We start from the raw sequence: 16,462 nt of genomic DNA on the forward strand, positions 1-16,462 counted from the left end.
CCAGGCGCCCTGTAACATTTTATTTAAAAGTCTCTGACTCCATATTACTGTAACCAAAAGCAGAATTTTTGAATATTCACATTTTTTAGGCTGTTTTCCAGTGACTTCATTTCCTCAAAAAGGACGTTGTTGTGTTAACATAAAATGAAATTCACGTATTTTCATTATGCCACAAAGTGAGTTTTGACAAAAGCTGAGCCCTGTCCACTACCACCGCACTCAGCAATATTTTCTTCACCTGGAAGAGTTTAATTTGTGCCCCCCGCCCCCCAGTCACTGTCCTGTTGCTCATTGAAGTAGACAACCACTAATCTCCTTTTAGTCACTACAGACTACATTTGCCTTTCCAGTGTTCCATACAGAAGTCATCACACATCACGCTGAATTCTCCTGCTCAGCACAATGCTTTTTTACATTCCGCCATGTTGCTGAGGCACCAGTAGCTTGTTCCATTTATTGCCGAGTACTATTCCATCACATGGATGTATAATAAATTTTTTTTTATTCAGCTGTTGATGGAATGATGCACATCTCCAGTCGTGGCTATTCCAAAAATAAAGCTGCTATTCATATATGTAAACAAGTCTTTGTGTGAATATGTGTTATTTCTCTTAGGTAAGTTTGGAGGAGGGGAATTCTAGTCCTGTGTGAGGTGTGTGTTTAACTTCATAAGTAACTATTAAGCTGTGTTCCAAGTTTGGTTGTATTATTTTGTACTCACACTAGCCACATACGAAAGACTTTAACTTGGGCCATTCTGCTGGGCACAGAGTAAAATCTTACTTTAGTTTTCATCAGAAGTTCCATGAAGATGAGTGATGTTGAATATGTTTTCTCATATTAACTGTCTGTTCATGTATCATTTTTTATGAAGTAACTATTCATATATTATTTTTCATTTTTATTAGGCTGTCTTTGAATTGTTGAACTCTAAGACTTTTTTTAAATTTAAAAAAATTTTAGAGAGAGCACAAGTGGGACAGGGGCAGAGGGGGAGAGAGAGAGAGAGAGAGAGAGAGAGAGAGAGAGAGAGAAAGAGAGAGAGAGAGAGAGAGAGAGAGAGAGAGAGAATCTTAAACAGGCTCCACACTCAGCACAGAGCATGATAGAGAGCTCATTCCCATGGCCCTGGGACCATGACCTGAGTTTAAATCAAGAGTTGGGCGTTCAACTGACTGAACCACTGAGGTACCCCAAGAATTTTTTTTTTTTTTTCAACGTTTATTTATTTTTGGGACAGAGAGAGACAGAGCATGAATGGGGGAGGGGCAGAGAGAGAGGGAGACACAGAATCGGAAACAGGCTCCAGGCTCTGAGCCATCAGCCCAGAGCCCGACGTGGGGATCAAACTCACGGACCGCGAGATCGTGACCTGGCTGAAGTCGGACGCTTAACCGACTGCGCCACCCAGGCGCCCCAAGAATTCTTAATATATTCTGTGTACAACTCATTTTTAGATAAAAGATTTGTGGTTTTGTGAATATTTTCTGTCGGTGCTTACCTTTGTATTTCCTAAATGATGTCTTTTGAAGAGTAGAAGGTTTCAATTTTGATGAAATGCAATTTGTCAAAATGTTTTTTTTTAATGATTTATGGGTCTTGTGGCCTGAAGAAATCTATGCCTACTTGAAGGTCACAGGAATTTTCTCCTATGCTTTCTTCTAGACGTGGTTTATTTTTTTTTAAGTTTATTTATTTTGAGAGAGAGAGAAAGAGAACATGTATGTTCGCAAGCAGGGGAGGGAGAGAGAGAATCCCAAGCAGACTCTGTGCTGTCAGTGCAGAGACTGACATGGGGCTTGATCTCATGAACAGTGAGATCATGACCTGAGCAGAAATCCAGAGTCCCATGCTTAACAGAATGAATCCCTTGATGAAAGTTTTTATTGCAAAAGATTTTTAAATTTTGTCAAATATTTTTTCTATTTCCAATGAGATGTATATCATCTTTGTTTTTCAATATGATGAATTACATTAATCGATTCCCTAATGGTAAACCAGTACTGCATTCCTGAAAAAAGCCTTTTTGGTCATGGTATATTATTATTTTTATAGCTTGCTCTTAAAGATGTTTGCAGCTGAATTCATAAGGATTATGTTTGCTAGTTTTGGTATCAGGTCACTCAATATGGGCCTCATAAAATGAGCCAAGGTCTTCCTTCTTTCTCTGTTTTTTGAAATCAGTTGTATAGTCTTGGTATTATTTCTTCCTTAAATGTCTGATGTAATTTACTAATTAAGTCTCTGCATGTGAAATTTACTAATGAAAATGTTTTACATTATGAATTCAATTATTTTAAAATTCAATATGGGACAATTTGGCTTCTCTACTTCCTTTTGACTCAGTTTGATCATTTGTGTTAAGGTATTAATAAATATGTGTTAATATGTGTTAAAAAATATTAAGGTATTTATTACTTTATCTAAGATGTCAAATTTATCAGCATAGTTTTATTCATAATTCCTTAATTATCCTCTTAATGTCTGTAGTTATGTAGTTATGTTCCCTCTTTCATTCCTTGTTTTGCTAATTTGTATTTTCTTTCTTTATTCTTAGTACAGCTAGATGTTTACAAAAAATTTCAAGGCTTTCAAAGAACCAGTTTTTAGTTTCCTTGACTTTTCTCTATCTTTTGACCACTTTTTATTTCATTGAATTCTGCTCTTGTCTTCATTATTTTCTTTCTATTTTGGGATCAACTTATTCCTATTTTTGTAGGTTCATAAAGTAGAGACATTCATTTTAGAACTTTCTTTTCTAAATAAGCACTTATGGTCACAAATTTCTTTTCAGGCACTGCTTATTAGCACTGCATATATTTTAATATGTTGTATTTTATTTATTTTTATTCTTTAAAAAAAGAGCTTAATTTGTAGAGTAATTTTAGGTTCAGCAAAATTGAGAGGATGATTCAGAGCTATCCTATATTTCCTCTGCCCCAACACATACATAGCCTACTTCATTATCAACATCTCCCACCAGAGTGGTACATTTGTCACAACTGATGAATCTATAATGACATAGTGTCACCTAAAGTTCATAGTTTACACTAGGGTTTGGTCTTGGTGTTTATACATTTGTCTAAACCCATAGAATATATGGGACATGTTTCTACCCTCACAGTATAACACCGAGTAGTTTCACTACCCTAAAAATCCTCTGTGTGATGCCTGTGCATGCCACCCTCCGCTGCCTAAACTCTGGCAACCACTGATCCTTTTACTGTCTCCTTATTTTGCCTTTTTCAGAATGTCATATAGTTGGAGTCATACAGTATATATAGCCTTTTTGTATTGGCTTCTCTTACCTCTTATTGTGCATTTAAAACCTTCCGTGTCTTTTCATGGTTTGACAACTCATTACCTTTTAGCTCTGAATAATATTTCATTGTCTGGATGCAGCAGTTTACTTATCAATTTACCTACTGAAAGATGTTTTGGTTGCTTCCAAGATTTGGCAATTATGAATAAAGCTGCTATAAACATCTGTGTGTAGGTTTTGTGTGGACTTAAGTTTTCAACTCCTTTGGGCAAATACCAAGGAGCACGATGTTTTGCGCTGTATGGCAAGAGTATGTTTAGTTTTGTAAGAAATCACCAAATTCTTTTTTGAAGTGGCTATACTATTTTGCATTCCCACTAGCGTCCTCATCAGCATTTAAAATTGTCCCTGTTCTGGATTTTGGTCATTCTAATAGATGTATAGTGTTATTTTATTGTTGTTACTTTATTTTATTTATATATTTTTTAATTGTTTAATTTGCATTTTTCTGATGGCATATGATGTGGAGCATCTTTAAAGATGTTTATTTGCTATCTGTATGCTTTGGTGAAGTGTCTGTTAAGGTCTTTGACGCATTTTTAAAATTGGATTGCTTTCATATTGTTGAGTTTTAAGAATTCTTTGTATATTTTGGGTAACAGTTCTTTCTCAGATATGCCTTTTGCAAATATTTACTCCCTGCCTATGGCTTGTCTTCTAAGTCTCTTGACAGTATGTTTCATAGACAGAAAATTTTAATTTTAATTAAGTCCAGCTTACTAATTACTTCTTTCACAGATTATGCCTTTAGTGGTGTATCTAAAAATGTATTGTCAAATCCAAGGTCATGTATATTTTCTCTTATGCTATGTTTCAGGGTTTTTATAGTTTTGCATTTACATTTAGGTCTGTGATTCATTTTAAGTTACTTTTTATGAAGAGTATAATATGTGTGTTTGAATGTATTTTTTGCATGTGGATGTCTAGTTTTTCCAGTGCCATTTGTTGAAAAGACTATCTTTGCTCCACTGTATTGTCTTTTCTCCTTTGTCAAAGATCAGTTGGCTGTAGTGTGTGAGTCTATTTCCAGGCTCTCTATTCTGTTCCATTGATCTATTAGTCTATTCTTCTGCCCATACCACACTGTCTTGATTACTGTCACTTTATAATAAGCCCTAAAGTCAGGTAGCATCTGTCCTCCCACTCTTTTCTTCTCCTCAAATATTGTGTTGGCTATTCTGGGTCTTTTGTTTCTCCATATAAACTTTAGAAGCATTTTGGCAATATCTACAAAATCATTTTCTGGGATTTTGATTGAGAGTGCATTGAATCTGTAGATCAAATTGGGAGAATTGACAACTTGACATTAATGAGTCTTTCTATCCATAAACATAGAACCTGTCTCCATTTATTTAGTTTTTTGATTTCTCTTACCAGTTTTATAGTTTTCCTTGTAGAGACCTTATATATTTTTATTAGATTTATGTCCAAGTATTTCATTTTTGGTAGTGCTAATGCAAATGACAATGTGTTTTCAATTTGAAATTTTACTTGTTCATTGATGGATGTGGGAAAGTGACTTTTGTATCTACAAAAGGTTATATTCTATAACCTTGCTATAATTGCTTATTATTTCAAAGACTGCTTTTTGTGGCTTCTTTCAGATTTTCTACATAGATAGCCATGTTATCTGTGAACAAAGGCAGTTTTATGTTTTCTGTCCCATTCAGTTGTCTTACGGCATTAGCTAGGACTTCCAATATGATATTGACAGGGAGTGATGACATCCTTGCCTTGTTCCTCATCTCAGTGGGAAAGTTTCTAATTTCTCACCATTAAGTATGATGTTAGTAGGTTTTTTTTATTATTCACAAGTTGAGGAAGTTCCTCTCTATTCCTGGTTTACTGAGAATTTTTATCATAGATGAGTTTTGGATTTTGTCAAATGCTTTTCCTGCATCTATTGATATGATTGTGTGATTTTTTTTAGCCTGTTGATATGATATATTACATTAATCAATTTTCCAATGTTGAACCAGCTGTGAATATTTGAGATTAACTTAATTTGGCTTTCGTATATAATTCTTTTTACACATTGTTGGATTCAGTTTGCTAATATTTGGTTGAGTATCTTTGCATCTGCTTTCATGAGATATATTGCTCTGTGTTCTTTTCCCATAATGTCTTTGTCTGGTTTGGTATTAGGGTGTTGCTGGCCTTTTAGAATGAGTTTCTTCTTTAAAAACATTTTCTAAACTGGACAGTTACATGCAAAAGAATGAAACTGGACCATCTTCTTACACCATACACAAAAACAAACTCCAGATGGCTTAAAGACCTAAATGTGAGTCCTGAAACCATACAAATCCTTGAAGAGAGCACAGGCAGTAATTTCTCTGACATCGGCTGTAGCCACATTTTTCTAGATATGTTTCCTGAGGCGAGGGAAACAAAAACACAAACTTTTGGGACTACATCAAAATAAAAATTTTCTGCACAGTAAAGAAACAGCCAACAAAACTAAAAGGCAACCGATGGAATGGGAGAATATATTTGCAGATGACATATCCAATAAAGGATTATTATCCAAAATATATAAAGAACTGATACAATGCAATACCCTAAAACCAAATAATCCAATTTAAAAATGGGCAGAAGACACGAACAGACATTTCTTCAAAGAGACGTACAGATGTCCAACACATGAAAAGATGCTCAACATCACTCATCATCAAGGAAATATAAATCAAAACTACAATAAAGTATCACCTCACAGCTGTCAGAATGGCTAAAATTAACAAAAGAAACAACAGGTGTTGGCAGGGATGTGGAGAAAAAGGAACACTCTTGCACTGTTGGTGGGAATGCAAACTGGTACAGCCACTGTGGAAAACAGGATGGAGGTTCCTCAAAAAATTAAAAATAGAACTAACTACCCTATGATCCAGTAATTGGACTACTGAGTATTTATGCCCCAAATACAAAAACACTCATTCAAAGGGATGCATGCACTCCTATGTTTATTGCACTATTATTTACAATAGCCAAACTGTGGAAGCAGCCTAAGTGTCCATCAATAGGTGAATGGATAAAGAAACTGTCTGTATGTATGTGTACACACACACACACACACACACACACACACACACTGGAATATTATTCAGCCATAAAAAAGAATGAAATCTTGCAATTTGCAACTACATGGATGGAGCTAGAATATAATACTAAGCAAAATAAGTCAGTAAATGAAAGACGAATACCATATGATCTCACTTACATGTGGAATTCAAGAAACAAAACGAGAGAGAGAGAGAGAGAGAGAGAGAGAAACCAAAAAATAGACTTCTAACCATAGAGAACAAAGTGATGGTTACCAGAGGGGAGATGGGTGGGGAAATGGCTGAAATGGGTGACAGGGATTAAAGAGTACACTTATCATTATAAAAAAAAAAAAGAATGAATAAAAATATTTTGTAATTTCTCTTGCAATTTCTTTAAAAATTTTTTTAAAAAAATGTTTATTTATTTTTGAAAGACAGACAGAATATGAGTGGGGGAGGGACAGAGAGAGAGGGAGACACAGAATCTGAAGTAGGCTCCAGGCTCTGAGCCATCAGCACAGAGCCCAATGTGGGGCTTGAACTCACGTGCCATGAGATCATGACCTAAATTGGACGCTTAGCCAACTGAGCCACCCAGGTGCCCCTCTCTTGCAATTTCTTGTTTGACCAGTGGATTACTTAAAAATGTGCTGTTTAACTTCCAAGTATTTGGAAGACTTTTCAGATATATTTCTAATTTCTAATTTACTTTCATTGTAATCAGTGAACATATGTGTTCTGCTTCCTTTCTTTTAAATTTATTGACTTATTTTATGAAACGTCATGTGGCTTATCTTTGCTAATATCCCACATCCACTTGGAAACAATGTAAATTCTGCCATTGTTAAAGAATTAATTGTAGTGAATATGGAGTTAAATCAACGTTGTATGGTTAGGCATAGAATATTGTAATATTAGTCACTGAGGCACTCATTATTAACATTTTTTGATGGGACTTTTGGGGCTCTCATAGGAGATGCTTTTAATTTTAAGGTGCACCCATGGATTAATTAATAATCCATGTGATTTTCATCTGGAAATGATTAAGGAAGCAGGTGTCTTTGAATATTTGAAGAGCAGTGTAGTCACACTCAATTTGCACCCAAATCCACCACAGCTGCTAAAAATGGTTTTGTCCTTAATTAAATTCTTATTTTGAGTGGAAACAGTTTTTCCTACCAGCTAGGGAAAAGCTAGGGCCATATGCTTGGAAACTGTGACAGTGGCCTTTATGTCATGCCTCAATAAGAGACGTAATCTCACATGGCATAGGCATTAATATAAACCACATAAAATAATATTTTTACAAACCCAGAACCAGAGCAGTGCTCTGGGGAGGGGAGATTGACAGGAAATGAATATGAGAGAATTTTCTAGAGACATGGAAATATTTTAGTTCATGATAAGGTATATACAGGTGTATATATTTGTTAAAATTGTACATATAAGATTTCTTAAAACGTATTTGTTTAAAGCAAAAAAAACCCCAGTATATTGTAAGATTTACAACATGTAGAATTTTACTTCATAAAATAAGTATAAAATGATAAAAAAAATTTAAAACCTTACTGTGCGCATTAATTTTCTGGGAGTCTGATTGATTAGGCCTATCATAAAACCTAGGAATTGGCATGCTTAGTAATCATTCTGGGTGCTTCTTTTGAAGATAGTTCAGTGGCTCACATTTTGAGAGATAATGGACAGAAAAAATTCCAAAGAGGGAGGACGCTTTCTGAAAGAAGTAGGATTTTAGTTAGGTATTGTAGAATAGGAATAGTTAGATAAGCAGCGAGCAGTTACATCCATTTTGAAGAGAAACACTCATTGCCTGAAAATTCTAACATGTAAGGACCCATCCACTTCGTAAATTTCAGTCCTATTGTTATTTGGTTTATAGCAAATTAAGAAAAACACAATAAGCTGGCTACTGACCCGTGTGTAACCATGGTAACCTTTTTAAAAGCATTATTTTCCTGAAAAGAAAGTAGCAAAAGTGGCTATGTAACCAACAAAATATCTCTTTGAAACATCCAAATGAAAATTAGAGAGGAATTGGATGTAGTGAAGCATGGAATTGCAACTCAAAGAAATATAACATGGTCTGTCTACTAATCTTTCCACAACTCTCACTTAGGGATAACAGGCAAGATAAGACGTTTTCTTCTTTTCTTCAAATATAATGTCATCATGATTAATAGTGAGTTAGAGGTGTCCTGAGCTGCATTACAGTGAAGGACTGAACTTTGTACTGGTGCATTTAGAACTTGAGGATGAACATGGGTATATAATTCATCTACAAAGGATGTGTAATTCATATTACAGTAGGTACATCATGTATTAAAACTGAATGGTGATTTCCATATCAGTTAGAATAGGTGATTAAGAGGTTTGAAGAAATGTCAGGGAGCATTATGTTACTCTCTAAATCTAGTGGTGTTTCATATTCAAAGCCTATGTACTTATTTGTTAGTAACATAAAAAGCACACATAATCATTACAGTAATGGAAAAAAGCCATGACTCTAAATTAGGAAGACCTGAATTCAGATACAAAGGAAACAGGCATAAACCATTTTCCCTCTTTCTCATTTTTACTGTGTGTGTGTGTGTGTGTGTGTGTGTGTGTGTGTGTGTGGCTGTCTATATTTGTATGCTTTTAATTTCATTTTTAGTTTTTTTTAAGAGAGAGAGCACACAAGCCGGGGGAGGGGCAGAGGGAAAGTTAGCATCCCAAGCAGCCCCCATGCCTAGAGTGGGGCTCATTCCTACAATCCTAGCATGACCCCAGCTGAAACCAAGAGTTGGATGTTCAGCTGAGTCACCCAGGCACCCCTGTATTTGTATGCTTTTGAATGAAATTGGTGAGAGAGTTATAAGTATAGATAAGGAAGTTTTACATAACTTACCAAATGCAGTGTCATTTAGATAAACATGGTAAATATGTAGTGATTTTATTAAAAGCTGAAAATTAAAAAACTAATCAAAGAAAGCTTAATTAACACAGAAATACATTCGAATTTATTTAAAAGATGTCACATTTAGTACAAATATTCCACAGTAACTGTGTGTACAAATAAGTAACAAATAAGTAAGTACTGTGATTAGTTTTAAAATTTCTGCATAGATTTAAAAACCTGAAGCACCCAGAGCATGTCACAATGACACTGTATTGGGAAGTGACGTGTCCTCCTCAGATAAGGTGCATAATGTTAAATTAGTGGCTTGTTGAAAGATACTGTTAAAAAATAGGATATTAAAGCACAATACTCAAATACCTGTGCACGTTCACACACAGTGACATTAAGAATCTAAAAAAAAAAAAAAAAAGAATCATTATTCCTGAATAAGAATAAGGGGATTTAAGACATTTCAGAATTCTAATCCGTGAGAACTGGTCACTTCTTTTCATGGTGTACTTTCATTCAAGAAAATGATGAAACCTTGGGGGGACATGAGGGCCTGAACATGAATGGGGGAGCAAAACATGAAATATATTTAAATATGAGAGATGACCAATGAGTGCCCAATGCAGAAAGTCCCTAAATCAGGGTCTATATGGGAAAGGAAAACAATATTTTTATCATGTTGCTTTGATCAGTCCTTACTGGATTCTCACTGGGTTTAAAGTTCTATGCTCTACATAAAAGCTCAAGGTTTCCAGGAGTTGCTGCTGAGACCTAAAAACTTCCTTCTTTTCCATCACTGTTTATATGACTACAATTGCATTCTATCTATAGCTTGAATGAAATATTTCTTTTGTGAACAATAAATAACACCACTTCTTATGAAACTACCTTAGGCCAGCGGCTCAGTGCTCTCTGGGTACTAATCCTTCACAACCCCCCTTCACATAATGAAATTGATGCCTACCGTGTGACCAGGCAGGATTTAAACTTCATTACCCATAGGTTATTAATAAATAATATTGCTAATGATAATTGACTTGCTATAATTGCAATCTCCGTGTTCAACAGGACTTAAACCAGAACGCCGGGGAATTAACCTCATTTAAGTGGAAACAGTACATGGCTGGGAGCCACAGGCTGTGTTCTAATTCAGCTCTGGAGCAAGCTGGCTATTCAACCGCCATGAGCTCTCAAGGTATTCTATTTTAAAACGGGTAGGTCACTTTTCAAGCTTTTTATCTGAAATCTTCATGTCTAAGAATATTCTATCTGGATAATACCTAATATTTCCATTTGGAAAATGATTCGGTAAAATATTGGACTTAGTGATGTATTTTTAATGAGGCTTTGTTTTGTTCTGTCATGACTTTTGGGGGACTATTTCCACATCTTGCTCTGACTTTTGTTACCAGTTACCCTGGTGGTGGACGGCGGGGTGGAATGTGGGTCCTCCAGGAGTGGGGGCCCAGAGCAGGAGCTCTGTGCAGCACAATTTGCCTCTTTTTTAGGGCACTTTGACGCTGGCAAGCAGTGGGTGATCACACAATAGCACTGGTTTTAGATATTTGGTTTGCTCTCGTGTAGGCAGTCATTTGTCTAGTTTTTAGATGATCCCAGTGTTCCACAGATGAGCAATAATTAAACACTTTGTCAGAAATTGTTGGTTGCCTTAAATCATGAATTAATATAATTTAATTAGAACATTTCCTGATAAAAGGATCAGTGATAGGGGTGCCTGGGTGGCTCAGTTGGTTAAGCTTCTGACTCTTGGTTTCGGCTCAGGTCATGATCTCGTAGTTTGTGAGTTTGAGCCCCATGTTGGGCTCCATGCTGTCAGCCTGGGACTCTCTCTCTCCTTCTCCTTCTGCCCTTCCTCTGCCCTCTCTGTCTCTCAAAATAAATAAACTTAAAATTTTTTTAAAAAGATTAAAAAAATGAAAAAAAGGATCAATGATAATTCGTAAGGTATGAATGTGGTATTATTAGTACATATAATTTATACATTTTGTATATAATTTTATACATTTATACATTATACTTATTGAAGCAGTGCATCTATTCTTGTGACAAAATACGCAGAAGAAGTGATTTCCTTTAGAAAACTAACTGACAAAACCTTTGACACCACTTCCTGGAATATGGGGCTACTAAGATTCTATGTCGAAGCAAAGTGGTTCCAGTTAATATTAGGTTCAAGGGGATGAAGATAAGCTTGGTTTCCCTTATCTTTGTTGTCAATTTGAATATTACTCCAATCAGGCCCTTATTTGGTCCTTGGCAAATAAAAGCTTAGTATTTTGTAGTTGGATTCATAAGACCAAGTTATGTGTTAATGTAATTGTATGTGTTCTCTATTTTAAATAAAGCCGTTTGTATTTTGGTGTTGCTCTCCTGAGTAATATTTTATTACAAACATGGAGGAAGACTAAATGTATTCTCCATCTTTTGAAAGCCTCACATTTTAAAATGAAGTAGATCTTTAAAATAGTTGTTAAATCAAGGAAGAAAGAGATTTTAAAAGTGTAGGGAAAATGGAAAGTCTCATGAAGTTAGGGTACATGGATGCAGGATTTTAATGCTCACTGTTTTAAGCATACCTCAATATTTCGTTTGTAACTTCTTACTATGAACCAGCAAAAGAAGTCTTAGGGATGTTGCTGTTCATTATATCATTGCGAGCAGAGCCTGCATTACAAAGAGGAGATTGTGGTATTATTAGGGCTGGAAATATCTATCATTCTGTATACTTCTATTATAATATTTTATCATGCTCCCAGGGAAATACACTTTCCCTAATAGGTAAAATTGTCCAATAACTCAAATTATAGATTTTATTTTCCGTTTCTGTGGGTTGTTTTGTTTCTATGTATTTTTCTTCTCATCTATTTCTATTCACACAGGTGCAACCACATTGCTTCCCATTCCTGACAAAGTGAATGGAGCTAGAAAGATGTGTTTTTCATTTGTTTTATTTCAGGGACTGCACTCTTACAGCAAGCATTTTACTAAAGGGGCAGGACTTATGTAAAAAAAGAATTCCCAACTGACACTACAATATGGGAAAATATGGGCCCTTCTAATTTTGCTGCCAGGAACAGTTTGCCTCTCAGGCATGAATTTTAAGGGCTTAGTCAGAACTATAGGTATGGGAAACATTCTTTTATTTTGTATAACTAGGGTAACTCCTCCATGTCAACCAGTTGGCTTTAGAGTGGCTGTTCTCAAGGTGAGTTCCCAGGACTACTGGAATGTCCTCAAGACCTTTTTTTCAGGTCCATGAGGTTCTGGTTTTTCTAACCGTGTATCTTGGTGAGGCTGGTTTTCTTCATATGCATCACCCCAAAACAACACATCACAATAAATTGGATGCAAAAGCAGGTATTAAAACCCAGACATTAAATAGATTTTATAAAAACATAAGAGCTATTCTTACTATTTTGTTTGTTTTGTTTCTCACTATTTTTTTCCTTCACATTTTAATTTAAATTTCAGCTAGTTAACATACAATGTGATATTAGTTTCAGGTGTAGAATTTAGTGATACATCATGTACATACAAATCCAGTGCTCACAAAAAGTGCCCTCCTTAATGCCCATCACCTGTTTAACCCATCCCCTACCACCTCCTTTCTGGTAACCCTCAGTTTACACTCTATAGTTAAGAGTCTGTTTCTTGGTTTGCCTCTCTTCCCTCCCCACCACGTTCATTTGTTTTGTTTCTTAAATTCGCATATGAGTGAGATCATGTGGAATTTGTTTTTCACTTATTGCCTTATTTTGCTTAGCATAACACACTCTAGTTCCATCTGTGGCATTGCAAGTGGCAAGATTTCATTCTTTTTGATGGCTGAATAATGTCCCAATGTCCCAATAATGTCCCAATATATATGTGTGTGTGTGTGTGTGTGTATATATATATACACATCTTCTTTATTCATTCATTAGTTGATGTACACTGGGGCCATTTCCATAATTTGGCTATTGTAGATAATTCGTGCTGTAAATATCTGGGTGCATGTATCCCTTTGAGTCAGTATTTTTGTATCCTTTGCTTAAATACCTAACAGTGCAATTGCTGGATCATAGGTTAATTCTATTTTGAACTTTTTGAGAAGACTGCATACTGTTTTCCAGAGTGGATGCACCAGTTTGCATTCCCACCAACAGGGCATGAGGGTTCCCCCTTCTCCACATCCTCTCCAGCACCTATTGTCTCTTGTGTTGTTGACTTTAGCTATTCTGGCTAGTGTGAGGTGATAGCTCATTGTAGTTTTGATAATCAGTGATGGTGAGCGTCTTCTCATGGGTCTGTTGGCCATCCGTGTGTCTTCTGTGAAAAATGTCTACTCATGTTTTCTGCCCATTTATAATTAGATTATTGGTTTTTGGGTGTTGAGTTTTGTTTAGAAGTTCTTTATAGATTTTGGTACCCTTTATCCAATCTGTCATTTGCAAATATCTTCTCCCATTCAGTGGGTTGCCTTTTAGTTTTGTTGGTTATTTCCTTAGCTGTGCAGAGCTTTTTACTTTGACGAAGTCCCCATAGTTTATTTTTGCTTTTGTTTCCCTTGCCTCAGGAAACATAGCTAGAAAGAAGTTGCTATCACTGATGTAAAACAGGTTACTGCCTGTGTTCTCCTCTAGGATTTTGATGGTTTCCTGTCTCACATTTAGGTTTTTAATCCATTTTGAATTATTTTTGTGTATGAGGTAAGAAAGTGGTTCAGTTTCACTTGTTTTGCACGTAGCTCTCCAGTTTCCCAGCACTGTTTGCTGAAGAAACTGTCTTTTTTCCATTGGATATTCTCTCCTGCTTTGTCAAAGACTAATTGACCATATAATTGTGGGCCTATTTTTAGTTTTAATATTCTGCTTCATTGATCTATGTATCTATTTTTGTGCCAGTGTCATACTGTTTTATTACTACAGCTTTGTGATATAAATTGAGGTCTAGAATTGTGATACCTCCAGTTTTGTTTCTGTTTCTGTTTTTCTTTTTTTTTTTTAATTTATTTTGAGAGAGTGTGTGAGCAGGGGAGGGACAGAGGAAGAGAGAGAGAGAGAGCAAGAGAGAGAGAGAGAGAGAGAAAGAGAGAGAATCCTAAGCAGGCTCCGTGTTGTCAGTGCAGACCCTAACATGGGGCTCAAACTCACGAACAGTGAGATCATGACCTGAACCGAAATCAAGAGTCAGATGCTCAACTGAGTCACCCAGGCACCCCTGTTTTTCTTTTTTCAAGATTGCTTTGGCTATTCAGGGTCTTTTGTGGTCCCATACAAATTTTAGGATTGTTTATTCTAGTTCTAAAAACAAAAAATGCTATTGGTATTTTGATAGGGATTGCATTAAATGTAGACATTTCTTTGGGCAGTATAGACATTTTAACAGTATTTGTTCTTACAGTCCAGTAAGCATGGAATGTCTTTCCATCTGTTTGTGTCATCTTCAATTTCTTTTATCATTGTTTTATAGTTTTTAAAGTACAGGTCTTTCATGTCTTTGGTTAAGTTTATAATATCCTCATTATTTCTTGAGCATTTGATAACTACAAGACCGGTAAGTTTTTATGCTAAAGGGATGATTTCTCATTCATTGATTTCATCATTCCATTTGAAATTTGATTCAAAGTCTTTCATGCTTTTTTCTTTCAGGAGAAATAAAAAGACAAGGAAATGGATCATTCCAAGAGTCCAGGGAAAGCTTTGCATTGTGTAACATAATAGATTATTGAAGATGAGGGCTTTGAGATCTTTGTGTTTTTGATTAATGTAAATAGTCCAAATCTGGAATAGCTTACTGACTCAATATTTAGAGTTATGAGTATTGTCAAATATGAGTAGAAAAAGTCACTCTCTTAAATTATATTGTCAACATCTTTACCATTATTTAGAGAATAAAGTCCCTTCTGTTACATTCTGCTGGTCATAGAAAGTTAGAAACCCAGACCAGATGCAGAGTAGGAAATGAATCCTGTTTTTTAAGAGGAACTGCAAAAATCATATGGCAAAAGGACTGGAAATGAAGATTTGCAGCTACTATTACAGTTTACTGGAGTCCTTATGAGTGTCCTTTTGTCATTTTGTAGTTGAGAAAACAAGGCCGATCAAGGTTAAGCAAGCTGTCCAGGGAGATACAGTAAGTGGCACCCCTGGGAATGGACTTTGGGTCCAGGAACCATATTATTTCACCATGCTGCCCCTCCAAAGGAGTGGTAACATTTTAACTAATGTGTTTGGTGTTTAAGCTCCAGAAAGGAAAAACTAGGGGACATTAGGGCTCGTGATAAGTAAACTTGCTTACTCATTTTTGGAAAGATGGTGATCTTAGACACCAGTTAAATTTCTTATACCATTAGTAAGTTTTGCCTACATCAGGTATTTTCTCTGATTTTGCATGGATAGTAAATTGGGGTCTAGGCTAATAGAGAACTACTAGCACCCATAATTCCCCTTTCTCTTGTCATTATTACCCAGGATATTATAATATTATACTAATAATGCTGAGTCAAATATCCTCAAACAAGATTAATCAGGGTGGACTTGAAGTTGATGTCTTATTTCATTTATAAGCATTTCTGAACCAAATGTTATGTCAGTGTGGCAAGGTTAACATGTCAGAGGGAACATCTGGGAACAGGTTCAAAGGGATCTCTTCTCGATTGCACATAATTATAATGTCATTCTGTTTTCTTGGAGAGAGTAGTATTACCTACTATGATAAATTATCTTCCTAATGAGCAACATAGGTCACACTATGATTTTTCCCCTTTGTCTTCTTTCAGTGGACAGTAATCACAATTGCATAATTTCATAGTTTTGACTATTCTTACTCTATTTTAGCCTCTCCAAAGTTAGTCTGTTTCATGGCATATTATCCTTTTCTCATGGTGAATGGTTCTGAGTTTGATGAGCCTCTCATTAGTGTGCTGTGAATAAAACACTCCAAAATCCTAGGCCAATGGCAAACTCTCCACACTGATGTCCTCAGACTTTAAAATAAAACCTGTCCTCCATATCTTCTCAAAAGTTAGCCAGTGATTCCATTTTAAGCAGGAGGAGGAACAGATAAGGAACATGAAAGTAGTAGTGATTAAACATAAACCAATTTCTGACCCAGGGGTAACTGGGAACGTCACCAGAACCTCAGTCATCTGACTCATGGCCTGTCCCTTAACACTATTCTTTGCCATTTAGA

The sequence above is a fragment of the Lynx canadensis genome, chromosome C1 (genome assembly GCF_007474595.2).
Source record: "Lynx canadensis isolate LIC74 chromosome C1, mLynCan4.pri.v2, whole genome shotgun sequence".
Classification (NCBI taxonomy): domain Eukaryota; kingdom Metazoa; phylum Chordata; class Mammalia; order Carnivora; family Felidae; genus Lynx; species Lynx canadensis.